At 44.0% G+C, this 27,789-nt stretch overlaps 1 long non-coding RNA gene across 1 annotated transcript in view; it reads right to left on the minus strand.

Moving 5' to 3' along the window:
• Positions 1 to 25,782, minus strand: part of LOC129696677 (uncharacterized) — a 46,080-nt gene extending 20,298 nt beyond the window's left edge. The window contains exons 1-3 of the long non-coding RNA XR_008723380.1: positions 25,161 to 25,782; positions 19,552 to 19,583; positions 17,072 to 17,182 (exon numbers count right to left, since the gene is read on the minus strand). This is a non-coding gene — a long non-coding RNA (uncharacterized LOC129696677). The remainder of the gene's footprint in view (positions 1 to 17,071; positions 17,183 to 19,551; positions 19,584 to 25,160) is intronic.
• Between the last annotated feature and the right edge of the window lie 2,007 nt (positions 25,783 to 27,789).

Here is a 27,789-nt window from a genome sequence, read left to right on the forward strand (position 1 = left end):
GCTCTGGCTAGGCCACTCAAGGACATTCACAGACTTGTCATGATGCCACTCCTGCGTTGTCTTGGCTGTGTGCAGCATTGTCCTGTTGGAAGGAGAACCTCTGCCCCAGTCTGAGATCCAGAACGCTCTGGAGCAGGTTTTCATCAAGAATCTCTCTGTACTTTGCTCCGTTCATCTTTCCCTCAATCCTGACTAGTCTCCCAGTTCCTGCCGCTGAAAAACATCCCCACAGCATGATGCTGCCACCACCATGCTTCACCGTAGGTATGGTTTTGGCCAGGTGATGAACGGTGCCTTGTTTCCTCCAGACATGACGCTTGACATTCAGGCCAAAGAGTTCAATCTTAGTTTCATCAGAGAATCTTGTTTCACATGCCTTTTGGCAAACTCCAAGCGGGCTGTCATGTGCCTTTTACTGAGGAGTGGCTTCCGTCTGGCCACTCTACCATAAAGGCCTGATTGCTGGAGTGCTGCAGATAAGTTGTCCTTCTGGAAGGTTCTCCCATCTCCACAGAGGAACTCTGGAGCTCAGTCAGAGTGACCATCGGGTTCTTGGTCACCTCCCTGACCAAGGCCCTTCTCCCCCGATTGCTCAGTTTGGCCGGGCGGCCAGCTCTATGAAGAGTCCTGGTGGTTCCAAAGTTCTTCAATTTAAGAATGACGGAGGTCGCTGTGCTCTTCGGGACCCGCAATGCTGCAGAAATTGTATTATACCCGTCCCCAGATCTGTGTCTCGACACAATCCTGCCTTGGAGGTCTATGGACAATTCCTTTGTCTTCATGGCTTGGGTTTTGCTCTGACATGCACTGTCAACTGTGGGACCTTATATAGACAGGTGTGTGCCTTTCCAAATTATGTCCAATCAATTTAATTTATCACTGGTGGACTCCAATTAAGTTGTCGAAACATCTCATGGATAATCAATGGAAACAGGATGAACCTAAGCTCAATTTTGAGTGTCATAGCAAAGGGTCTGAACACTTATGTAAATGTGATATTTCAGTTATTTCTTATTAATTACTTTGCAAAAATTTCTAAACACCTGTTTTCGCTTCTTCATTCTGGGGTATCGTGTGTTGATTGATGAAAGAAAAACATGAATTTCATCCATTTTTAAAAAAATGTGGAATAAGTGAAGGGGTCTGAACACTTTGTTATGCCCCTGCCCCACTTAGGAAACCTGAACGGAAACCTCTGGAGACTTTGCGCCTCGCCCAAGGTTTCCGTGCGTTTCCCGGAGGTTCCCGGAGGTTTTTGTCAGTCTCCCTGCCTGCTTCCACTACCTGCAACCTCCGGCAACCACCTGCAACCTCCGGGAACCACATGGAAACCCTGGGTGGGGCGCAAAGTCTCCAGAGATTTCCCTTCAGGTTTACTAAGTGGGACAGGGGGATTAATGCACTGTAGATGCTGTGGGCTGAAAGGGCTGTTGCTATACTGCGCAACACTAGATTCTATGACCCCCACACAGATAGCATCGGAGGTCAGGTTTGAACCAGGTTACTGTAACTGCTGGGCAACAATGCTAAACAATGCCAATCTCCCATTTGGTTTGGTTGTCAGGGACTGCATGATATTTTTCTAAGCTTCAGTTTGATAGAAACTGGGAAGAGCATTCTACTTTGGAAAACAGTGACATTTGCACTGACAAAACCATTTTTTAAATATTTAAAAATAAACTACATAAAAATATACGCAGCACATTAATAGCAACATTCTATTCTGTACATTAATAGCGACATAGACGTGGCCCTTGTGGCTAAGGGGATCAGAGGGTATGGAGAGAAGGCAGGTACGGGATACTGAGTTGGATGATCAGCCATGATCATATTGAATGGCGGTGCAGGCTCGAAGGGCCGAATGGCCTACTCCTGCACCTAATTTCTATGTTTCTATTCAACCTATACGTTCATAACATTGTCAAGTTAATACAATCATAGTGGCTTCAGGTTAATGCATTCTATAAACAAGCACCAATACCCATTATATGGCCACGTTGAACAATATACCGTTCAGGTGTTTGCAGTCTATGCCTCGGTGTCTAGCGGCAAAGAGCAGATCTCCATCTGTAGCATGTCTCATTGCACCTCCATTGTAATGGTTACTAACAGAAAGCATGCCTGGTGCCACATTGTGATGTAAATGGAAATGGCATTGCCAGCAGACTAAATATAGAAAGCACCCACATTTTGACCTGACTGCCACTCGCCACTCACTGAATCATCAATCAACAGCTACCGGGTCAGCCTATTCATTGACTATTTCTGATATTCACAATCCTCTGTTTCCAGTTTTGAATTGATAAATGGTTCTGCTGATTGTCTTGTAGCTGTGGAGTGGGGGAGAGACACAAAAGGGAGTTGACCACAAAGCAATTCTGTCTGTCTGGATCATTTGTTACAGTGCATAAGAGAAGGGAGAAAACTCTACTGCCTGTGCAGGGTATATTAATATGTGCTTCTTTTTAATGCTTCAGTTTGCAAAGCAATCCACTTGGGTCGTATGCCAAGGCCTTGTGACCTCTTAATGTGCTAATGGAGTACATCAGTGCATTCTGAATGACTTTCAGATGAGACATTAAACTGAGGTCCTGTCTGCTTTCTCAGGTGGCCGCATACAATCCCACAGCTCTGTTTAGAAGAGGAGTTCTCCCAAGTGTCCTGGGGCCAACATTTATCCCTCACTCAACATCACTAAAACAGATTATCTATCCATTATCACTTTACTGTGTGTGGGTGCTTGCGGTGTGCAAATTAGCTGCCACATTTCCCGCATTACAACAATGATCACACTCAGAAAACATTTCACTGGCTATAAAGCCTTTTGGTAGTATGTCTGTGGTTTGAAAGAAACAGGTCAGGCAAATGAGAAATGCAAAAACGTGGTTATTTTGTATTCTTTTCACAGGGAGGATTATGTTTATAATATCACTGCAATGCCAGGCACACAAGGCTTTACATTGTTTTTCACCTGTTGATGGCCATTATTGCTTCTGAGGAAAACCAGATGAAAGTCGTACCACAAGAAAAGAGGCGTAGTGGCATTGCTGCCATACAGTGCCAGAGACCCGACTTCGATCCTGACTAGGTATGTAGTTTGTATCTTCTTCCCGTGACCTGCATGGCTTTTCTCTGGGTGCTTCGGTTTCCTCCCACACTCCAAAGATGTACAAGTTTGTAGGCTAATTGGCTTGGTAAAATTGTAAATTGCCCTTGGTGTGTAGGATAGTGTTTTTTTCTGTTTTTTTTTTCCTTTTTCCTTCCGCCCACAATATTAAAAATGTAAAAGAACATGTGATTCTGTTCCATTCTGTTTGTAGTTTGTCTGGTTGTTTGTTTGTTTGTTTTTTTTGCACAAAGTCCGCGAGCATTGCCACTTTTCATTTCACTGTACATCTCGTATGTGTATGTAACGAATAAACTTGACTTGCCAGTACTGAAAGAGGGAGAAAAACTGAAGCAGTGTTAGTGTGCGGAGATCGCTGGTTGGCGAGGACTCGGTGGGCTGAAGGGCCTGTTTGTCTAAACTAAAACTAAACTAAATTAAGGAAAGCTACTGAAATGAAAATTGCTTCAGATTTTCCCCCTCTCTCAGTACTGCCGACTTGCTAAGTTTGTCTTGCAAATCTTTCTCTCTCAACATCATCTATCATGTATGATATATGCATGATCATGTATGTATCCTACATATACATGAAAGGTGTAATGAATACATCCTTCATTAACCAATCAAACAGACAACTTCATCCTGTCATAGATTCTGTCTGACCTTGATGCAGTGGGCAGGTGCTATAGACCTGCACGGGAAGGTAGACACTCCCGCCCCCATGAGTTTTGGGCAGGTGGGGCTCATCAGCCTGGGAAGGCAGGCCATCTAGGAGAGGGAAAACTCGGATTTAAAACCTCCACTGCCTAGTGGCCATATCCAGTCATGGACAAAGCTCCAGGAGTAAACCTCAAGAAAATCCCGAGTCGGAGCCCCTAAGGCATTTTGTCGTTGCCTACAACCTCGCTCTGGCAGCTCCTGCGATGGTGCTGGAGCTAAACTGTAACGGCCCTGCTGTTCCTTTGGATCGATCAGCGATGTGGAAAGGGGGGGGGCATGTGCTGCATGGGCAATAGCCTGTCCTCCATATGACATCGCCCAGGCTTGCATCCAGCCACACATCACCTGCAAACTAGTCGAGGTTTGGAGCAAGCAGCCAACAACTAGGATGCATCACCCATGGTCAGTCAAGACCGAGGTGGGGCCTACATGTCTGACCTGCTGAGTGTTTCCAGCATTTCCTATTTTACAATTGAATGCTGGAAATCTGATATTTTATAAGAAAGCAATAAAGGTGCTGAAATCTCGCCAACTGCTCAGTCTGAAAGAGTAAGAGGGATAAACAAACATAGGAGTTCATGCATTGAGTTTGTACGTTCTTCCTGTGACCGTGTAGATTTTCTACAGATGCTTCGGTTTCTTCGCACACTCTAAAGACGTAGAGGTTTGTAGGTTAATTGACCAGTAAAATTGTAAATTGTCTCTAGTGTGTAGGATAATGCTCGAAAGGCCCATTTCAGTGCTATATCTCTAAAGTCTAAAGAGAGAAAATGTTGTTTATTTCTGAATCTCTTCCCCATTCCTGGTTCCAGAGAGGATGGCATTTTCCTCTTTACTTTTAACCACCTAGAATGAGGTTAATTCCACGGATGTTATATGTTGGTAGAATGGAGTGGCTGGGCTTGTACACTCTGGAATTTAGAAGGATGAGAGAGAACACTAGTTCTATCCGACATATTGGGGACAATATACCCACCCGAGCCATTTAACCTACAAGCCAGCACAACTTTGGAATGTGGAGGGGGGGCGGGGAAGACCTGAGCACCCAGAGGAAACCGACGTGGCCACAGGGAGAATGTACAAACTCCGTACAGACAGCACCCATAGTCAGGATTGAACCTGGGTTTCTGGTGCTGTAAGGCAGCAACTCTACCTATGAGCCACTGTGTCGCCCATAACACTTTTAAGTGTTGTAACGCTACCCACCTCTACCACTTCCTCTGGCAGCTAAACTTTTCCACATAGCCTCCACATGAAAAAGCTGCCCCTCGGATCCCCTTTAAATCTTTCTCACCAACATTTGTCCATTTGCGGGATACAAATGATGAAATAGGCGTAGTCTAACAGGAAACAAGTTCCTCTGTCACTAGGAGAAGGGCGCGACAGTCCGTAAAACACTGTTTTAAGCTCGAATCTGCAAAACCAGAGAAAAATTGAGGTTTTATGGTGCCATAAATATGTTATCATAAGTCATCATTTACAGTATGAACTATGGCAGCTCCCATATAAAAAGCCCAACTCATTCTTTCTTTTGGAGTCGCATATTAAGGGAGTAAATTGCCTTTCACAGTGAGCCATTAAAATGCAAGTGAAGAGCATAATAATGGTTTATGGTACTGCATGCAGTTTTGAACGGGAAGGGGGAGAGGCACACACTGAGTCGCACTTCACTGCAACATCTACAGACCCGTCTAAATCAATCTTGGACGGCGTAGCCACATCAGCAGAAAGGGTAGTGCTGATTTCCCAGTGGAATGAGAAAGGTCTTTGCCACCTTGCTATTCCACGTTGAAAAGGCAAACTCATTGCTCTCCAAACGCAAGTAAAGGCTTGGCTCTAGTTACAGAACAACTTCACTGAAATCTATCACAAAAGTCATTAAACTGGCCTATTTGGCCTCTTCTGATCACATTTTATGTAAAAGAAAAATCAGTGTGAACTTTATTTTTGTTTTAATTGTTCAGTTGCCAGAGTTAACAACGTAGTGCGGAAATATCCAGTTTTTGTAATTGATTTGAAAAATATACAATGGAAACAGGTCCTTCGTCCAACTGAGTCCACGCCGACTATTGATCACCCATTCACACTAGTTCTATGTTGCCCCATTTTCATAGAAACATAGAAAATAGGTGCAGGAGTAGGCCATTCGGCCCTTCGAGCCATTCGGCCCTTCAAGCATTCCTGCCTTCTCTCCATACCCCCTGATCCCTTTAGCCACAAGGGCCAATGAACTGGCCTCAACTACCTTCTGTGGCAGAGAATTCCACAGATTCACCACTCTCTGTGTAAAAAATGTTTTTTCTCATCTCGGTCTTAAAAGACTTCCCTCTTATCCTTAAACTGTGACCCCTTGTTTTGGACTTCCCCAACATCGGGAATAATCTTCCTGCATCTAGCCTGTCCAACCCCTTAAGAATTTTGTAAGTTTCTATAAAATCCCCCCTCAATCTTCTAAATTCTAGCGTGTACAAGTCGAGTCTATCCAGTCTTTCTTCATATGAAAGTCCTGCCATCCCAGGAATCAGTCTGGTGAACCTTCTACGTACTCCCTCTATGGCATGAATGTCTTTCCTCAGATTAGGAGACCAAAACTGTAGGCAATACTCCAGGTGTGGTCTCACCAAGACCCTGTACAACTGCAGTAGAACCTCCCTGCTCCTATACTCAAATCCTTTTGATATCCTCCCCCTTCACACACTTGGGGCAATTTACAGAAGCCAATTATCCAAGGAATTTTTGTGTCTTTGGGATGTGGCACGAAACTGGATTACCTGGAGGAAATCTATGGAGTCACAGGGAGAACGTGCAAACTCCACACAGACAGCACCTGAGGGCTTTAAAATATGACAGGCCAAGTTGAGAAGACTGCTTAAAGAAAAAAGGTGGATTTTAGGATTAGGATAGGAGGTGTGAATGACCAAAGAACATCAGTGATGGAAAACAGTTAAATTGGACCTAAACTGAAGGACTGAATCCATTTTGGGACACTAAATTTTAGGAATGTCTTTGAGAGGCGCAGAAATCATTTACCGACTCAAAGTCAGGAATGAGTAACTTCTGTAATGTGAGGAGAGTGGGGAAACCTTCAGGAAGAATGTTGGCTTGACCTCAGTTTCTTTCATTTAATTAAAAATCCATGTTAATTTGGATTACCAAATATTTCAGTATGAGAGAGAGAGAGATTCTGACACATCTACTTACTATAATACTCCTTTAAGTATGGAGGCAGTTCTTGGGTGGGGATGAAGGCAGATTGCGATGGTTACTCTGGCTGAATAGCCATCTCAAGCTCCCATACATGTTAAAATTGGTAGCAAGGTAAAAGACAAGAACAGAAAGTTAAATTGGGGTGTGTTGAAAGAAGCCTTTTTTGTAATGCTTTTCACAATTGTGTGGCACAGTGGTACAGCTGGTAGAGCTGCTGCTTAAAAGCACCAGAGACCAAGGTTTGATCCCGTCCTTAAGTGCTGTCTGTGAGGAGTTTGCATGTTCTGCCTGTGATTCAATTGGATTTTTTTGGGGTTGGGTTTTTTTCCAGGTGCTTTGGTTTTCTCCCAAAGGCAGGCCGGGGGTTGTAACTTCATTGGCCAATGTAAAATTAGAAACATAGAAAATAGTTGCAGGAGTAGGCCATTCGGCCCTTCGACCCAGCACCACCATTCAATATGATCATGGCTGCAAATTACCCGACCGAGTATGTAGGGAGTAGATGGGAAAGTAGGATAACATAGAACTATTGTGAATGGGTAATTGATGGTCAGCATTGGCTGAGTGGGCTGAAGGGCCTGATGACGAAACAAAATTCAGCAAGCCGGCCTGCTGACTGGCCTAACATTGACAAACTCTAAACTGTGAGTGAGAGCCAACAGAAATAAATAAAACTATGCACATTTTTATTTTGGATGTGTCGTTCCGCTTGCTTCTGGACCTGGCTGAGAGAAGCAGGTAGGACAACGCTTCAAAAATAAAAATACATGCATGTGCAGAATTGTGAAACACAGTCCAGAGAAAACAAATATCTTTATAGATGCTGGTATCCTTGCACAGACAACAGTGCATGTTTTGCAGTTGTATACTATTCCCAGCTGCTAGCTGACTTTAACACAATGAAAACTTATTTCCACCTCTTTCCTTGACACTGCCCTTTACAAGTAAATTTGGTGTTGAGCGAGGGGCTGGTATGTTCTCACAATGGGGGTTGGCTATTTGGCTTTATTTAACAGGCCGAATGATTCCCATCTGTACACGGCTGAGCATTTAACCAACAATAGGCTGCAAACCGTTCAGGCACTTCTTACATAGGGTACTCATCGAAAGTCGCTCAGTCAATGGAGACCTCTCCCCGCCCCCTACCCACGTCCCGACCCTTCTGTGCAGCAATGAACAAAACAGAGAAATCCCCCAAATCCATTGAAGCCTGGGCTCCAGCCTGGTCGCTGCTGACCTGTTTCCTCCTTTCCGTTCGGAATAGCGTGCCGGCTCTTCCATCACGAGGGTGGATGACACAAAGCAGGCTAATGACGGGCAAGGCTTAATGAGAATGGCGGGTCCTTGTGATGTGGCAGGGCTATGGGGCACCCTGGAGAGAGCCAGCGTGTCGTCCCTCCAACCCTTTTAGAAAGCGAACCATGAAAAATCAACTGAACACAGCCCGGTGTCTCCAAGCAGAATAGGTCCAGTGAATGGATATTTACTCCCTTGAAAGGCAGGGCATTAGCACAAATGGAAGTGAACATAAGGGGTCCTCAGGAGAAGAAAGGAGCTCTGGTCAATTTATAGACTCCCCTGCAAGAAACTGATTACAGATCATTATCCAATTGAGACAGATTGATGAGTCAAAGTAATATTGCACAGAGCAGCCAGGAGAATGGCTAAGCACCAACAGGAAACTCTACTGCCTGAGATGAAGGGAAGGTTTAGCAGTCAAAACAGTGAGATTTACCGATATCACTGCTGATGTTAATTCATACACAATAAAAGCTTTTTCTGGCCCTGCCTTCGGGGAGAACTGCCTCTCGAGCTGTTGACTCTTTCAAGGAGCAGAGCCCGCCTGAAATGAAGGGCCACGCGTCTATCGGCTGTGGGGTGCTGCCTATCCACTTAACGCAAGCACCGTAAGGGTAGAAACATTGAAATAACACTTTCATTTGCGCTGGGCCTTTCTCAACTTCAAGGTGCTTTAAATGCGATCTCAGGTCTTCTGAAGGCCAGTCAGTGTTTTAGAAAATGTGTCAGGTAATTTTAATGCAGCAAGATCTTGTTGTCAGCGAAGTGATGATGATCCAGAACCAGCGGCCACAGGCTTGGAATAAAGGTGAATAAGACTGAGGTGAGAAAAAACGTTTCCACCCAGAGAGTTGTGAATTTATGAAATTCCCTGCCACAGAGGGCAGAGAAGGGCAAGTCGCTGGATGGATTTAAGAGAGAGCTAGATAGGGCTCCAGGGGCTAGTGGAATCAAGGGATATGGGGAGAAGGCAGGCACGGGTTATTGATAGGGGATGATCAGCCATGATCACAATGAATGGCGGTGCTGGTTCGAAGGGCCGAATGGTCTCCTCCTGCACCTATTTTCTATGTTTCTATGTTTCTATGATCAGGTCCTGTTAGGGTGTCCGGGGTTATGGGGAGAAGGCAGGAGAATGAGGTTGAGGGGGAAAGATAGATCAGCTATGATTGAATGGCGGAGTAGATTCCCGAAGGGCCGAATGGCCTAATTCTGCTCCTGAAACCTAAGAACTTATGAAGGTTACTGGTCTCCAGAGCACCCGGAGAAAACCCACGTGGTCACAGGGAGAATGTACAAACTCCATACAGACAACAACCATGGTCGGAATCAAACCCGGGTCGATGGCACTAAGTCAGCAACTCTACCACTGTGCCTCTGTACACAGCAGTCACATACAACTCTCGCCATCTTTGTCTTTATTTTAAAACATAGCACTAAGTGGACAGATATCTGGACAGGAATAGTTTATAGAGATATGAGCCAAATAGGACTAGCCCAGAAAGCCAATGTAGGTGGCATGGACCAGATGGGCCAAAGGGCCGTTTCCCATGTTATACTGCTCTATGATTTGAAGTGTGGGACCATTCAGCCCCTCAGTCCTGGTCCATTCAAACATTGATGATAAACGCATTAACAAAATGGAGAAGAGTATTCAGTATCTTCAATTTGCTCTGCATTCAATAGACCACAGACTGTTTGCAGTCTGAAGATGGGTTTCGATCCGTAACATCACCCATTCCTTCTCTCCAGAGATGCTGCCTGTCCTGCTGACTTACTCCAGCTTTTGGTGTCTATCTTTGGTTTAAACCAGCATCTGCAGTTCCTTCCTACACAGAGTGTGTCCCCTGTCCATCTTCGTGTGATTCCCAAAGTATACAAAAACCTGGCAACCTTGGTCTTTTTATTGGTTTAGTTTAGAGATACAGTGCAGAAACAGAACCTCCGGGGCCCCCAAGTCCACGCTGACCAGCAATCTCTGCACACTAACACCATCCTACACACACTAGGGACAACTTACAATTATACCAAGCCAATTAACCTACAAACCTGTACGTCTTTGGGTTGTGGGAGGAAACCGGAGCTCCCGGAAAAAACCCATGCACGTCACGGGGAGAACGTGCAAACTCCGTATAGATAAGCAACCGTGGTCAGGATCAAATCCAGGTCTCTGGCGCTGTAAGACTGCAACTCTTCCGCTGCACCACTTTGCCGCTCAAATGCACCCAATGATTGACTGCCCACAGCCAAAAGGTGGAGAGGGTGGAGAGGGCGTAACTATCCGAGAAAATAAAATTCTCTTAACCTCAGTCCTGGGGTCAAGGAAAGAGCGTTCACGTCGTAGCCTCGTTTCCACTAATCTTTCCACCACCACGTACAAGAAGCACAAGAAGCGCAAGACAGACAGCATTGTGCAGGTGCCGAGAAGTGTGTTCCAGCTCTGGCTGATTAACTTAATCCTGTATGTGGTCTCGTTAAGAAGAAAACCTCAGTCCTAAATGTCTAATTCTTTGGCCTGAGACTAATTTCACTGAGGAAGGAGACTGCTTGGCATCGATCCTGAACAATTTATTTTAAAATATGAAATTACGTCCATGACCTCGAGTGCAAAGTGTAATGAACATAGGCCAATCTTCATCTATCTTTTGTCAAATGAAGAGACAACACATTCCATTCAATTCAAAATGCTGCAGCAACACTGGGGGTCAAGCACCATCTCTGATGATGTTAGGTGATGTCTTGGGTCGGGACTCGACTTCTGGTTGTGGTGCGGAGTGGGGGAAGAAAGCTGGAAGAGAGGAGGGGCAGGCAGGACAAAACCTGGCAAGTGATAGGTGGATAGAGGGGAGGGAGGTTACTGAGAGGTGGTGGATCAAACTGGACACAAAGTGCTGGAGTAACTCAGTGGGACAGGCAGCGTCTCTGGAGAGAAGGAATAGTCTCCAGAGATGCTGCCTGTCTCGCTGAGTTACTCCAGCATTTTGTGTCTATCTTCAGTTTAAACCAGCATCTGCAGTTCCTTCCTAATTCATCACTCACCAGGTGTTGTCCTGCCCCTCCTCTCTTCCAGCTTTCTACACCGCCCCCTTGTGATCATTCTGCAGAAGCGTCCTGGCCTGCAACATCACCTAGTTACATTCTCCAGATATACTGCCCGACCCGTTGAGTTACTCCAGCACTTCATGTCTTTTTTGTTAAAAAAGTTTACAGTTCATTGATATCCTACAAATGATCTTTGCTTCAATTCCATTTACCCGTCAATATTTGATAGTCCACCTACCATATATCACTGGGCTTTAACACCGCTAATAGCCATGTAACTCGCGATCGGTTTCTGGCCAGAGTTTACTGGCCTTAAGTGCCTGCCCCACTTAGGCGATTTTTTTAGGCGAATGCCAGCGACTAGGACAATGGAATTCACCGAAGCCAGCACCAGCGACAACCTACGACAACATATGGCAACATACGGCAGCCCAAATTGTCGCCACTGTTGGTGAAAAATTTTCAACATGTTTAAAATTTTTTGGCAATTGCCTGTAGTCGCCTAAAAAAAATCGCCTGTGGGACAGGCCCTTTAGGTTAAAGCAGGATTCCACAATTATCCTGAGGCTTCCCCATAAATAAGAAAAGCAGCCACAGTGCCTTCAGTTTCAGTATTCAGTATTTATTTAATATCATTTTAACTGAGTACATGCCTACACAGATGAAACGAAAAAAACAGTTTATCGATCAGTTTCCATTCAGTGTAGTTAATAAAAACAGGATAAAAACATAGAGCTTTAAAAAAATTAAAATTACCATATCTAAAAACAAATGTCTTTAAGACATGGTATATCCAAGGAGGCAATGGTTTAGTTGAAAGGCAGAACACTTTACCTATTTTACATGCTGAGACTTTAAACTGGCAGAGTGAGTTATTGTGACATTGTTACAGTACGTCATTGACAACCATGCATTCCAAGTCTAAAGCAAAAAACAGCACCTTAATGTAAACATGTCAAAATTACTTTCTAGAAATTAGTTTCTATTGACTTCAATTAAACAAATTTCAGAAGTGGATATTTTTTGAAGCTTCTCACAACTAGTGCTTACAATATAGGAAAAGTTGACATTAAGTGCACACCTCAAACAATGATAATCTGCATTCACGTGCGTCCTTTGATGCAGTTAAACCGCCCAAGACACTTCGTAAAAATACCGACCAAAATTTGACAGATAATGAGCAAAATATCTTTACCGTCACCACACATTCCTACAGTTCATCGAACCTTTTTATCAAGACTTCATCCTGAAACCCCTGAAGAATATTGGCCTGAACCTAATTCATTATTCGGCAGCCATCAACTGCAGACCAGTCCGAGAAGAGATAGCAATAAAAATTGATACCAAACATTTCCCCACAGGGTTATTCCTAACCAGGCACACAATTATTCAGAAGACAGACACAAAAAGCTGGAGTAACTCAGCGGGACAGGCAGCATCTCTGGAGAGAAGGAATGGGTGACGTTTCATGTCGAGACCCTTCTTCAGACCCAACCGTCACCCATCCCTTCTCCCCAGAGATGCTGCCTGTCCCGCTGAGTTACTCCAGCTTTTTGTGTCTCTCATCGGTTTAAACCAGCATCAGCAGTTCCGTCTTGCGCACAATTATTCAGTGTCACTTTCAACACACAATTTACTAGAGTCCAACACCGGACACATACAGCAACCTGCTCCGTTTCCCACTTTAGATTTGCCGCTGCCTTGTGTTAATTGGTGCCTAATTGGATGTGAATGATATGTTTAGTGGATGTGAAGTGAAAGGAACTTCTTTGAGCTTGATTGCTGTGCCAATGAACTCATTTTGCCAATGAGAAATCAGGCTGCAGTGGCCCTATCTAGGGGATTAAAGCATTTCCATTCATCAGTGCTGTGTGAGTGATTGTGATCTCAGGCATTTCCACATGAAACCCTGAGCTTCATACTGACTGTGCTGACATACACAGGGCATGGTTGCATGCAGGAGTGTCTCAGTTTACACAGAATCAGCTGGCATTTACAACAAAGGTTCAACCTATTTAATCTATTGGTATTCTGCTATCGGAGCACATAAACCTCATGCTTTTTCATCTCACCTCATGATTCCTTAAGAGCCTGTCCCACGAGCATGCGACTCCATGCGGCAAATGCGACCTAACGTGGTCGCTTGAGCCGTACGGCCTCGCGGGGCCGGTCCCACTTCGATCGCCGGAGCCGTATGGAGTTGTGCGGAGCTGGTCCCGACATTGCGCGGGGCTCCGGAAAATTGACCGTGTTCTAAAATTCCGCGCGGCAACGGCCTGCCGGCCCGCAGCCGCCTCGACGCCGTACGCGCAACCTTGACGGGCGTGCGAAGCGTCTCGACGCCGTATGCAGCGTCTTGACGCCGTACGTCACGTGCAAACTTCCCGCGGTCTTCGCTTGACCTTCACGTCACTCACTCGACCTCCGCGAGAATCCCGCTTCCGGTTTGGTCGCGCTTGCCGCATGCAGTCGCATGCTCGTGGGACCGGCGCTTTACTTTTTGGCTTGACCACTTTCTGTTTCATATCCTCATCTCAACCCTGGGTGCAGGTGATTTTTGAGGACATAGAACACAGTACAGCACAGGGAGATGCACTTTGATCCGCATGTGCCCAACATAATGCCAAATTAAGGTAATCACTTCTGCCTGCCCAGTATCAATATCCCTCCATTCCCTGCTTATTATTGGGCCCATCTAAAGCCTCTTAAATGTCAATATCTTCTGCTTCCATCGCCACCCCCTGGCAGCATGTTCCAGGCACCCATCATGCTCTGTAAAAATGTTAAAGAAGGAACTGCAGATGCTGGAAAATCAAAGGTACACAAAAATGCTGGAGAAACTCAGCGGGTGCAGCAGCATTTATAGAGCGAAGGAAATGGGCAACGTTTCGGGCCGAAACCCTTCTTCATGCTCTGTAAAAATCCTACCCTTTGTAACAACAAAAACTTCAAAGGAATGACATAAAGAAAGTTGAGGGATAAAAAAGTTTGAGGATGAAAAAGACATCATGAAGATATAGTAAACTAATGCTGAGTCTCACCTTTTTGGGAAAGGGTGGCTTTAGGATGACACAGGCAGACCTGAGAAAGGGAGGTTTTAACCACGTCACTCAGTGCCAATATGGCTAAGAGTTCAGGCCCATTATCACTGCAGCTCTATTTTAAAATTCCTATCTTTCTTGTCATAATTTTCCACGACTTTATCCTCTTTATCCCACTAATCTTCTCCAGACCTGCAATCCTCTGGGATTTTCTCCACGCCTTCAATTGTGGTGCTGAGGTTTTCAACCCCTTCACCGACTGTCACACCTTCACTGACTGGTTGTTGTGTTCAATTAGCCTCACTCCCTTACTTTTGCCTGTGGTTGAAGTAATTATCCAATTTCACTTTGAAAGTTACTATTCAATCAGATTAAAATGGAAGGAAAAAGATGCAAATTGCAACGTTATACTTACCACTGGGATTTATATTTGACTGAGTGTTTAAAGTTCGGCTTCAGGTTGTGTCGGGGAGGGGGCTTAGAAAGATCGCTGAGGCTCGCAGTACAAATTAACTGAATTAACAGCAAAAACACCCATTAACCCAGGGGCCAACAGCAATTGTGTCACTTCAGCTGTGCTTGTTAATTCAGCATGGGCAGCAGAGATTTCATTAGAGCTGACACAAAGTAGTGATCACTGCTTGACAGGGATATTCAAGCAGGAAATGTGTCAGGTGTGACTCAGTCTGTGTCTGGAGATTGCGACTCTAATATTTGTGGCGCAAACTCAACCACAGGCTTCTCAACTCGTATTCCCAAGAAACACTGAGGCTGCTGCATTTCAGATGGCACTTGAAGCTGAAGGCCCCTCAGCACCACAAGACACTTGTAAAAATCCCACAGCACGATTTCAAGATATGAAGGAGAGTTATCCTTAGGCGATAGTTATTCCTCAACCACCTGTAAAAAATCTACGCAAAGGACGGTAGGTGCCTTGGGAAGGAATGAAGGAGGACCCAGCCTGGGTGGGTGGGGTGGGGGGGGGGGGGGGGGGTGAGGATAGAACAATGGACAATGGGTACCCAGTGTGGGGGGGGACTGCTATGAGGGAGGGGGAAGAAACAAAGGGGGAACGGGCGGGGGGGGGGGGATTTGCAACTTTGTAAGCGCCATGGGCGTCTATTGCATACAGTGGCGGACTGGGTCTAAAAATATTGGTTGCCTCACTTCATCAGGGGCCCACTTGATATAGGGGGCCCACTTGATATAGGGGGCCCACTTGATATAGGGGGCCACTTCATCAGGGGCCCACTTGCCATCAGGCAAGCTGACACCCTGGCCAGTCCACCACTGATTTCATACCTTGGCATGATATGCAAACAAAGAATTTCACTGGGACTTGTCACATGTGACAATAATTTTTTTATTCATTCATTCGTGCTGGTTTACAAAAAAATACATGAAGTGCGAGAGAAACTCAGCGGAAACTCAGGCAGCATCTGTGGAGGGCATGCATACTGTAGGTGATGTTTTGTGCTGGAACTTCCTCAGTCTGTTTCTAGTAGGACAAAGCCAGGCAACCGATGGGTGGATACATGTGAGGGAGTATGTGCAGGAAGGAACTGCAGATGCTAGTTTACACTGAAGATAGACACAAAACGCTGAAATAACAGTGGAACAGGCAGCATCTCTGGAGAGAAGGAATGGAGGACATTTCGGGTCGAGACCCTTCGTCTGAAGAGGGGTTGAAGTGGGTGTTTGTTGGTTAGTTCATTAATTAGTGCCTGTTCAATATCTGTGCAGAACGTACCTGGTACATTTTCCTTTCATTCCTCTTTGGTTTGGTGAAAGGTTAAATGGGCTACTGTAATTTGCCTCTTAGTAGGTTGGTGGTGGATGATTTAGGGAAGGGGAGTTCATAGAGACAAAGAGCATGCGCTTTTCCAGGGAGATGCTAAATGCATTTCGTTGTCTCTGTACTGTACACTGACAATGACAATTAAAATTGAATCTGAATCTGAATCGGAAACAGGCCCTTTGGCCCACCAAGTCTACATCAACTACCCCTTTAAGTTGTAGGAAAGAACTGCAGATGCTAGTTTACACCGAAGACACACAATGCTGCAGTAATCAGCGGGACAGGCAGCATTTCTGGATAGAAGGAATGGGTGACCTTTTGGGTCGAGATCCTTCTTCTGAAGAAGGGTTCCTTCTCACCCATTCCTTCTCACCCCTTTAAGTTGTTGGGCATGTGGGAGAGAATAGGATACAAGGGAATGGGATTAAAGGGATTACAGTGAGAGCCAGCATAGATTTAATGGAGCAAATGGTTACCTGCTATGTCATGGCTAAAAATTGTTAGCATCAATAAGACTAACCCAGCACGCTCTGCAAGATTTTTCACCCATGATTGACAACAGATGTACCTGGTTGACACCATAAACTATGTGTAGTATTTGAAGTTTAAAAATACTTCAGGCTGTCAATGAATTAACCATCATCTGCCCAGGAATGTACACATGACATGGCCACGCACTCGATTAATGCTTTGCTGGCAATCATCAAAGGGACGTCAATGCATAGTGGCTTCCCATCAACAATGCAGTACAGCAACAAAGGCATGATCCGAATAGTTTTCCTGCTCCTTTTCACATTCCATCAAGGGACTGATGTGTGCATGTAAGAGGTCCTTTAGAATTTCATGGCTTCAGCTTACCTGAATCAAGAACTCCATTCCTTAGAGGTGATGTCACCTAACAAAATGTGCCCTTTTCTTTCTGATCATATAAGGAAAGAAGTCCACGTTACAGTGTGATGTGCCCGGCTGCTGAAAGTGGAAACAGTTCATTGCAGGATGCCATCCCATAGAATGCAGAATAGTTTTATATATATTTGTGTTGTCATAGTTAAAGAGCAATAACCAATGAGTTTCCTAAGAAGTGGAACTAATCTAAGGTCCAGCTTTTGGCTGGCATCAACACCATGGACCTTATGTCCTCCCCCTGTTCAAGTTCAAGCTTGTGCTTATTGTCACTTAACTAATTAAGGTACTGTGAAATTTGAGTTACCATCCAACCATACTAATGGCCCTGTCCCACTGTACGTGTTCATTTGAGAGCTCTGCCGAGTTTAAAAAAAACCCAGACTCGTGGTAAGCACGGCGAATGAACGTAGCGGGTACGTCGGGGCTCGGGGACAAATAATCCTCAAACATTTTTGCCACCTCCAACAGGATCCCACCACTGGCAACATCTTCTCATCTCCTCCCCTGTCTGCTTTCTGCAGAGACCGCTCCCTCCATAACTCCCGGGTCAATATGTCCCTTCCCACCCAAACCATCCCTTCTCCTGGCACTTTCCCTTCCAACCGCAGGAAATGTTAATTTGTCATTTTATCTCCCCCCGTAACTCCATTCAAGGACACAAGCAGCCTTTCCAGGTGCGGCAGAGGTTCACCTGCACCTCCTCCAACCTCATCTATTGCATCCGCTGCTCTAGATGTCAGCTGCTCTACATCGGGGAGACTAAGCATAGGCTTGGCGATCGCTTCGCCCAACACCTCCGCTCAGTTCGCAATAACCAACCTGATCTCCCGGTGGCTCAGCACTTCAACTCCCCCTCCCATTCCGAATCTGACCTTTCTGTCCTGGGCCTCCTCCAGTGAGCAACACCATGGCAGCAGAGTTGGGCAGTCCCAGCCGTGAAATTAGCAGTCCCTGGAGCCCACTGTCTCTGCATCTCCTTTATGTCGCTTGGGAAGTGTGACACCCTCCAGCAGTATGAACATTTTTGACTAAATTCTGCAGGGGGGGAATGGATAGGGGGGCAGAAGTGGGGGGCCCATTGGAGGGCCTGACCTGTTGAGGGCTCCAGCTCTTTGCCTTTCACACAATGTTTAAAGGCGATGTGCAGGAGGTTTTGACAGAGTGGTGAGGGAAACATGCAATCGGGGGGGAGGGGGGGGGGGGGGGGGAGTGGGGAGGGGGGGGGGGAGGGGGGAGGGGGGGAGGGGGAGGTGTGGAGTACTTTAAGAGGCTTTAAGATAGGCATATGGATATGCAGGGAATGGTGGGATTTGGATCATGTGCAGGCAGAGGAGATTAGTTCAACTTGGCATCATGTCCGTCATGGACATCGTAGGCCGTAGGGCCTTTCCCACTGCTCTATTGTTCTATGTTCTATGTTAATCCTGAGAGAAAAGGAATGTACAGAAGAACCATGACTCTTTACTGATAAAACATGTGTGAAAGAACTGCATATGCTGGTTTATACTGAAGATAGACACAAAATGCTGGAGTAATTCAGCAGGTCAGATAGCATTTATGGAGAAAATAGGTGACGTTTCAAATCGGAACCTTTATTCAGACTGAAAGTATAGATGGGGGGAAATAAACTGGTGAGAAAAGGCCAGAAAAAATCAGGGCCAGCAACCAGTGACCTCAGGAAGTGTGTAGCACATAATGGCCCATTGTTGGCTGGGGAATATGTGATACAAGGATGCAACAGTGGAACTGGTAGGATGACTAGGATGGGGAGGGGGGAGGAGGATGCTGCCAGACCCACTGAGACACTCAAGCATCTTCTGTCTATCGACTCTTTATTGATAAATATATTTCTAAGTTTTTAAGAAAGGGTGGCTCGTGATATTTCTTAAAAGCAATTTACTTTCAATTTTCTTTGAAATCATTTCTTTGAAGCCATTGTTAATATTGTGCACACCAATGAATCTCCATAATTAATGACAAACATAAGGAATAAAATAAACAGAAACTAAACCAAACTAAACATGTTTACTATAATATTGCTGTTTGGACAATATTGCTATCAAATGAATCTACTGAATTGTGTACATACAAGCTTCAAAAGTATTTTGTTGGCTATTAAGCACTTCGGAACATATGGAACTGACACAAAGTTTTCTTTCATCCAAAAAGATCTGGAAAAAACCCCAGAGAAAGCACAATTCACCGAAAAGAAGTAAGCTTACTTATAACCACTTGAGGTTTCTTAATTTGCTATTACTGTATATTGATGAACATACAGAAAACTCTTGACATGGATATTAAGTTAATTGCAGGTCTTTGTGTAATTTTCCAAATGTTCTTAACCACCAAGGTGCGTTGCATTGTAAGGTATTTTCAACTCAAATATCATCTCCAAATGTAACTTTTAATGGGAACATTTGATGGGAACTTACCAAGTTGAAATTTAACCTGAAATCCACAATTCCTGTAAATTAAAAAAAACGAATTATCTATTAAAATGGAGCATTGTGATAAGCTTGGCCCTACTCATCATATAACTGGTTAAATCAGCATTATTGCCCATCCCAAAATACCAATTGTATTAACAGGGAATTGTTCTTTTGAGGACTTTTCAGAGTTGACCCTGCTAAGTCACATTTTGGTTCAACTGCTTGAGCTTAATAAAAGAGAAAGGTTTTTACAAGGGTCTTCCTAATTGATGTTGTGATGCCGCAATTAGGAAAAGTAATGTCGTTGGAAATGATATGGAGAAGATTTATGAGGATGTTGCCAGGGCTCGAGTGTGTGAGCTGTATGGAGTGTTTGAGTAGGCTGGGACTCTATTCCTTATACCCCTGTCCCACTTAGGAAACCTGAACGGAAACCTCTGGAGACTTTGCGCCCCACCCAAGGTTTCCGTGCGGTTCCTGGAAGTTGCAGGTGGTTGCAGGTAGTGGAAGCAGGTAGAGAGACTGACAAAAACCTCCGGGAACCGCATGAAAACCTTGGGTGGGGCGCGGAGTCTCCAGAGGTTTCCGTTCAGGTTTCCTAAGTGGGACAGGGGCATTAGAGCGCAGGAGGAAGAGGGGTGATCTTATAGAGGGGTATAAAATCATGAGAGGAATAGGTCAGGTCGACGCACAGAGTCTCTTGCCCAGTGTAGGGGAATCAGGAAACAGGGGACATATGTGTAAGCTGAAATGAAAAAGATTTAATAGGAATCTGAGGGGTACCTTTTCCACACAAAGGGTGGCTGTATGAACGAGGAGGTAGTTGAGGCAGTGACTACTGCAATGTTTAAGAAACAATTAGACTGGTACATGGATAGGACAGGTTTAGAGGGATATGGACCAGATGGGACTAGCATAGATGAGATGTGTTTGAGCCAAAGGGCCTGTTTCCACACTAAATTACTCTATGACTCCATGACATTTCCAGTACTATCTGAAATTTGGTAGCGTGGATAGAATTTGAATTTATATCCCGGATCATCCAATGAGGATTGATGTTTCAGTATCCTAACAACCATGCTACCAAAGCCAGAGTTCACACCAGATAAAGATGTACCAAACACTACAGTGAACTGGGCAATAAACATTGAACCAAATCAAAGAATATTTAACGCAAATGATACTACAAATTATTTCGATCCAAACAAATGAGTTTTAAAAAGTATCTAAAATGTACAGAGAGATATATGTCCTGGACACCAGAATTTCTATGCCTGAGTAAGCCCCGTCCCATTGGCAGAACAGACCCAGTGGAGACTGCAGCATAGTCGGGAGGGATCTGCCCTAGGAGTGCTCAACATTGACTCCAGATCACATGAAATCTCATCTGATTAAAATTGGGCAAGAAAACCTCCTGCTAATTATCACCTACTTCTTACCTTATTGGTGAAGAAAGGTCATTGACCAGTTGAAGATGGTTGGGCATTGGGCACTACCCTGAGGAACTCCTAAAATTATTCCTCGCAGCTGAGATGGATGGACTTCCAACCACAAAAACATCTTCCATTTACACTGATCTGCAGGGCTCCCCCATCATTGAGACATGTGTGGGATTTGGGTGGAGCCTGTTGCTCCATTGAGTTATGTAATTGCCCATCACCTTTCACAACTGGATGTGGCAGGACTACAAAGACTACATTGGTTATGGAAGCGCTTAGCTCTATCCATTGCATGTCATTTATTTTGTTCAGCATGGAAGTAGGGTGAGGGGTCACAAGCTTCACGTGGTCCGCCCTGTTTCGACGAATGTAATCAACCTGGCATGCACAAACAGAATATCAAACAGAACAAGTTGTCTTACAACTTTAGGCTGTGCACGCGATAGTCAAGAAGAAGAGGCATGGAAGTAGTCCTGTCCTGCAGCCAATCTGAGGTATGCCTGGTGCGGCTCTTTAGCATGCCCACGGGCACTCTTCCTTGAACCATGGTTGATCTCATGAGTTGATGGTGATAGTAAAGCCGGGCCATGAGGTTACAGATAGTGTAGGAAGGAACTGCAGATGCTGGTTTAAATCGAAGATAGACACAAAATCTTGCCATAGAGGGAGTACAGAGAAGGATCACCAGACTGATTCCTGGGATGTCAGGACTTTCATATGAAGAAAGACTGGATAGACTTGGCTTGTACTCGCTAGAGTTTAGAAGATTGAGGGGGGATCTTATAGAAACTTACAAAATTCTTAAGGGGTTGGACAGGCTACATGCAGGAAGATTGTTCCCGATGTTGGGGAAGTCCAGAACAAGGGGTCACAGTTTAAGGATAAGGGGGAAATCTTTTAGGACCGAGATGAGGAAAACATTTTTCACACAGAGAGTGGTGAATCTCTGGAATTCTCTGCCACAGAAGGTAGTTGAGGCCAGTTCATTGGCTATATTTAAGAGGGAGTTAGATGTGGCCCTTGTGGCTAAAGGGATCAGGGGGTATGGAGAGAAGGCAGGTACAGGATACTGAGTTGGATGATCAGCCATGATCATATTGAATGCAGGCTCGAAGGGCCGAATGGCCTACTCCTGCACCTATTTTCTGTTTCTATGTTTAAAATGCTGGAGTAACTCAGTGGGACAGGCAGCATCTCTGGAGAGAAGGAATGGGTGATGTTTCGGGTCGAGACCCTTCTTTAGACTCTGAAGTTCCTGCTGAGTTACCCCAGCATTTTGTGTCTATCTTAGGTTACAGATACTGTTGAGTACGATTCGGCTGCCGACGATTGCCCATAATGACTCATGGAAGCCTATTCCTGAGTTGCTTGAACTGTTCACAGTCTGTCCCATTTACCATATGTGGTGCTAAGTGACACTTTCTTCAATCATAAGATAAGAAGTAGGGATGTTCTTTGATGAGTACACAAAATCCAGTGCAATTTTTCACTTCTGAGAACACGACAAGCAACATTTACACCACATTAGTGCCATATAATGATAATATTCAACAAGAGAAAATCCAGCTAGCACTCCTTAACATTCGAAACCATTGGCATCACTGAATTGCAACTGTCAATATCCTCGGAGTTACCATTGACCAGTAACTGAACTGGTGTATCCATACACGCAATGTGTCTACAAGGGTAGGTCAGAGGCTATGAATATTGAGATGACTAACTCACCTTCTAACTCCCCATGCCTGTCCACCATCTGCAAGACTCAAGTCAGGAGCAGGATGGAATACTTTCCACTTACCCGATTAAGTGCAGCTTGAATTACACTCAAAAAGCCCAACATCATGCAGGATATAGCGGCACACTTGACAGGCACCCCATCCACAAACAGACACTCGTTGCACCACTGATGTAAAGCAGTGTGTACTATCTACAGGATACACTGCAGCAACTCTCAGAGACTCTTTGGACAGCAGTTTTCAAATCCACAACCTCTACCAGATGGAAGATTGAGGGCATCAAAAGCATGGAAGCATCACCACCTGAGAGTTGCCCTCCAAGCCACATACCATCCTGACTAGAAAGTATATTGCAATTCCTTCACCGCTGTTCGATCACAAACCTGGAGCTGCTTCCCTGACAACATTGTCTATACCTCAGAGACTGCAGTTGGTCAAGAAGGCAACTCACCATCATCTTCTCAAAGACAATTAAGAATGAGGAATTAAATGTAGGCTCAGTCTGCAAAACATACATCCCTTCCATGAATAAGAAAAATGCACATTTACATTCTTATTCTTGCCAGTTTATTGAGTACAGAAGACTGTGCAGGGCAATTTTGTATTCAGTTGTAGCATTTGGTTATTGGAGATAAAGGAAGCATTTACTGTTCCTTCCACAAATGCCCTTGAGAAGATTTAAACTATTAAAGTTTCCTGCTGGTTCAATGATTCAGTGACTGGGTTTATGCCAATACTAGCCCCAGTGGAAATATAGTTGCGGATATCCAGGGAACCAACTCCCTCTGCAGGCCAGAGTATGATCCAACAGCATTCTACACCATCTGGAGCCAACTGGCCATTGCATTGTAATGTGAGTCAGTCACTGATCTACTGTATAATGTAAACAACATGCCAAACCTTTCACAGCCATTGTATAAAATTCTTGATTGGAATGTTGTGCATACAAGTCAATCTCCCGTCATAGATCACGTAAACCCATGGAGTCATGCTTGCACGGAAACAGCCCCTCCAACTCACCGAGTCTGCATTAACCATTTATACTCATGCTCCAGTATTCCCATTTTTATTCTCTCTTCATTCCCCAAAACTCCCCTGGATCCTACCACCCAACAACAGAAAATCATTTTAAAGTTTGCCTCTGGAAGCTTGGAGTAAGTAGGTGGATTCTCTCCAAAATATTGACCTGTTTGTTTTCTGCAGCTTTAGTTTGATTTTTATAGCTCGGAAATTACTTTTTTTTGTAATTGAAACTGGATATAACATACCAGTCCTGTCCGATTGAATGTACTGTTGCCTCAAAAAATGTGGTTTTTTTGATTTTGGGATTGCTAAATTAGCAATATTTAGCCGTACCATATAAGTATTGTACATATGCTTCAACTGAAACAGTTGGTTTTGTGAACTGAACTAGGAATTTCTGGGCATAACCCTCCATTTTTCCATATAACTTTTATTTTTAAATGATAAAAACGAATTTACTGGAAGCTCATTCCACACAGCCACCAGGGGCATGTTATAAAAATGATTCCAATCACATCTACCCTACCCTGGGAACATGTCTCTGGGAAGTTTCAACAAGATACATGGCCAGAGGGCAGAAGTTTAGGGGTAATATGAGGGGGAACTTCTTTACGCAGAGAGTGGTGGCTGTGTGGAAGTGGGGAGGCAGGTTCATTGGTATCATTTAAAAATAAATTGGATAGGCATATGGATGAGGGGAATGGGGGTTATGGGAGTGCAGGGGTGGGGGGGGGGGGGTAGGGCCGAGATGGCCTGTTTCCGTGCTGGGAGTTATACATGGCAAGTCCCCCCTTAACCTTCAGCTCCAAAGTAAAGCCTAACTTGTTCAACCTATCTCTGTAACTTAGTTGCTGAAACCCAGGCAACATTCTAGTAAATCTCCTCTGTACTCTCTCTATTTTGTTGACATCCTTCCTATAATTAGGCGACCAAAATTGTACACCATACTCCAGAATTGGCCTCACCAATGCCTTGTACAATTTTACATTACATCCCAACTTCTATACTCAATGCTCTGATTTATAAAGGCCAGCACACCAAAAGCTTTCACTTCACTACCAACCCTACATGGCTCTTGAAGTGGGAAGACACCAGAGCAAGGGGGTCCTAATGGTCGCAAGCATGCAAACTCCATCCAGCCAGTTAGGTGAGGATTGAACCTGGAAAACTAGAGCTGTGAGACACAGCTCAGTTAACTGTGCCATTTTGCTGCTTATATCTCCCATTAAGTCAGTAAACCCATAGCTAGATTTTGTGTCAGATTTTGTGCCCACTTTGGATCATAATTATGTTCTGCTGCCTGGATTTTTTTCTGATGAACATGGAAATGATAATTTATATAAAAAGCTTCAATGCAATCTAAACCATTTCAGAAAACTAGCTACAAATTTACTAACATTCAACTTACACTTACCGAGTCAACAATGAGCAAGAAAACAGCCAAGATTTTTTTTTTTAATGAGAGGTTGAATTCTGCCAATTTTAGGGTGTACTTACAGTGTATACGTCAGATACAATCTAAAAACCTATTTTCTATTTTTAGGAAACTATTTTAGTCTTTCACTTGCTTCAGTGAAATAATTATGTCCGAGTGAAAGAGCATAGAAAGCTGCAGCTGAAATGTTGGAGCGTCGGATGGGACTGAAATGTATAAGTGTTTATGTACAAGTAATAAGAGATCTGCCAATCACAATGGTAATAATGATTCCTCACGGCACTGGTGGTAATTTAATCAGTTCATCGAATGTTGTGCATTTCTTGACAGAGATACATGTGAATCAGAGGCCCCAGCAAGCTGGGAAGGCTAAAACTGCCGTAACTTTCTGGTGTTGCATTTGAGCTGCTCATTGGATAACTAAGATCCTTTGTTTTTGTCAGTGTGATCTATAACCATATAACCATATAACAATTACAGCACGGAAACAGGCCATCTCGACCCTTCTAGTCCGTGCCGAACACATAATCTCCCCTAGTCCCATATACCTGCGCTCAGACCATAACCCTCCATTCCCTTCCCATCCATATAACTATCCATTTTATTTTTAAATGATAAAAATGAACCTGCCTCCACCACCTTCAAAACACACCGCACTCTCGTAAACTTTACCCTGGTGCATTCTTTGAGAATCTTCCCTACTCTCAGTGGGAAAAGCTTTGGACCTCTATCAACTAAGCCCTAACTTGTTCAACCTTTCTCTGTAACTTAGTTGCTTGTTCTAGTTGTCTGTACTCTCTCTATTTTGTGATCTTAACAAATTGTACACATACTCCAGAATTGGTCTCACCAATGCCTTGTACAATTTAAAACAGTACAAAACTTCTATACTATGCTCTGATTTATAAAGGCCACACAACAAAAGCTTTCTTTAACACCCTATCTACATGAGATCCCACTTTCAGGGGTTGTGCACAGTTTTGATCCCTCTGTTCACCCATTCTTCAATTCCCTACCATTTACCATGTACATCCTATCTTAACACTTTTTATTGTCCCATTCAATCAAAACAAGTCCAATTCTGAGTCTTGAATTCAAGGCACTGATTGAATATGAATTTAGTTATTGTTTTTTGATCCAGAGTTTTGTTCAAGGCAAAGGTTAGTGTCCATGGTTGTGCACTAACAATCTGTAATTTTAACTCTGCTACTCTGTCCACAGATGCTTCCTCACATTTTAGAGAGTTTACCACCATTTGTGTTTTGCATCAGTTTTCCAGCATCTATAATATTTTAGTTCTTTAGTGATTTGGCAACACATGACTTAAGAATCTTGATGCTTAGATATCCTCCATCTCAAATCAAGGGCATCGAACAGTGGATCGTGCAACGAGTAAAGTCAGATACATGGAGTTGGACTCGTTGTCAGGTGTCATCTGTGTTCTCCCAATGATAACATGGGCTTTCACTGTATTCTCCAGATTTCCTCCACATACCAAAAATGCGTGTCAGTTTAATTCACCAGTGAAAATTGGCCCATTTCAATGCTGTATCTCTACATCTCGAAAGCATGCAGAACAATTTGACGTGTTAGTAATTTGGCATCCTTTTCCAACCAGCCTGGCGAAAATTGTAGGTATCAGCGCTTGATTCACGAAAAATAAGATGGAATGATTAGACACCATGTTTGCTGAAAAACCATCATTAAACTAAGGGAAAATATAATGTGTTATTGATGTTTAGCAACACAATGGGTCTGGCAAAAAAACATTAAACATCTCCCGTGAAAGAAAACCTTGTATCTTTCATGATCTAAGAATGCCTCGAAGCATGTTACAGCCGATCAACGACTTTGGAAGCGCAGTTACAGTTACAGGTGAAATATGGGCAGTCAATGCATACTCCCACAAACTATTATGAGGAGCATGTCAAGATTATCTGTAGACAAATGGTTAGATAGTTGTCATGTCTGGGAAGAGTGCCTTGTTTCTCTTTAATATAGTGCCCAGGGATAATTTACAGTATACATTGAAATTGAAATATTAATCTGAAGTCCCAACTGCAACAAAGCAAAACCATCCTGGAAGTAGATATATGTGCAAGGTTTTGCAAAGCTCTAGCAGGGAAATTAGCTGTTACTACTATGACTGCTACCTTAGACAGTAGGTAGGTGTCTGCATGTGAAAAGATTGCATTTTCCCCAAACCAACAACCCTATTGTGAAAGTTACAGAGTGCATATTGCTCCCTATTGTATCAATTTCAAATCGACCCACTTTGAATAAGATGATATTCCAGGCACCTAAGTTCAATATGCTATTATCTGGATAGGTGCTTTGAATATTCAAGTAAGCTAAGGTGAGTGCCCAGGACACCCCTTTCAAATATGGGTGCATCAAATAAACAGTGATGTTTCATCCCCCTTCCTCTCTCTGTATTTCAAGTTAATTTTGAGTGCAAGCTTCGTGTCCATATAATCTCCGACTGAATGTGAGATGGAACATAACTTTGACAGCTGTATCCATGGTAACACAAAGGCAAGTTTATAATTTCCACAATTTTTCACCCTCAAACTGGGGGAAAAATAGTGGAGTTTGAATTACAAAGCAG

The sequence above is a fragment of the Leucoraja erinacea genome, chromosome 4 (assembly GCF_028641065.1).
Source record: "Leucoraja erinacea ecotype New England chromosome 4, Leri_hhj_1, whole genome shotgun sequence".
Taxonomy (NCBI): Eukaryota; Metazoa; Chordata; class Chondrichthyes; order Rajiformes; family Rajidae; genus Leucoraja; species Leucoraja erinaceus.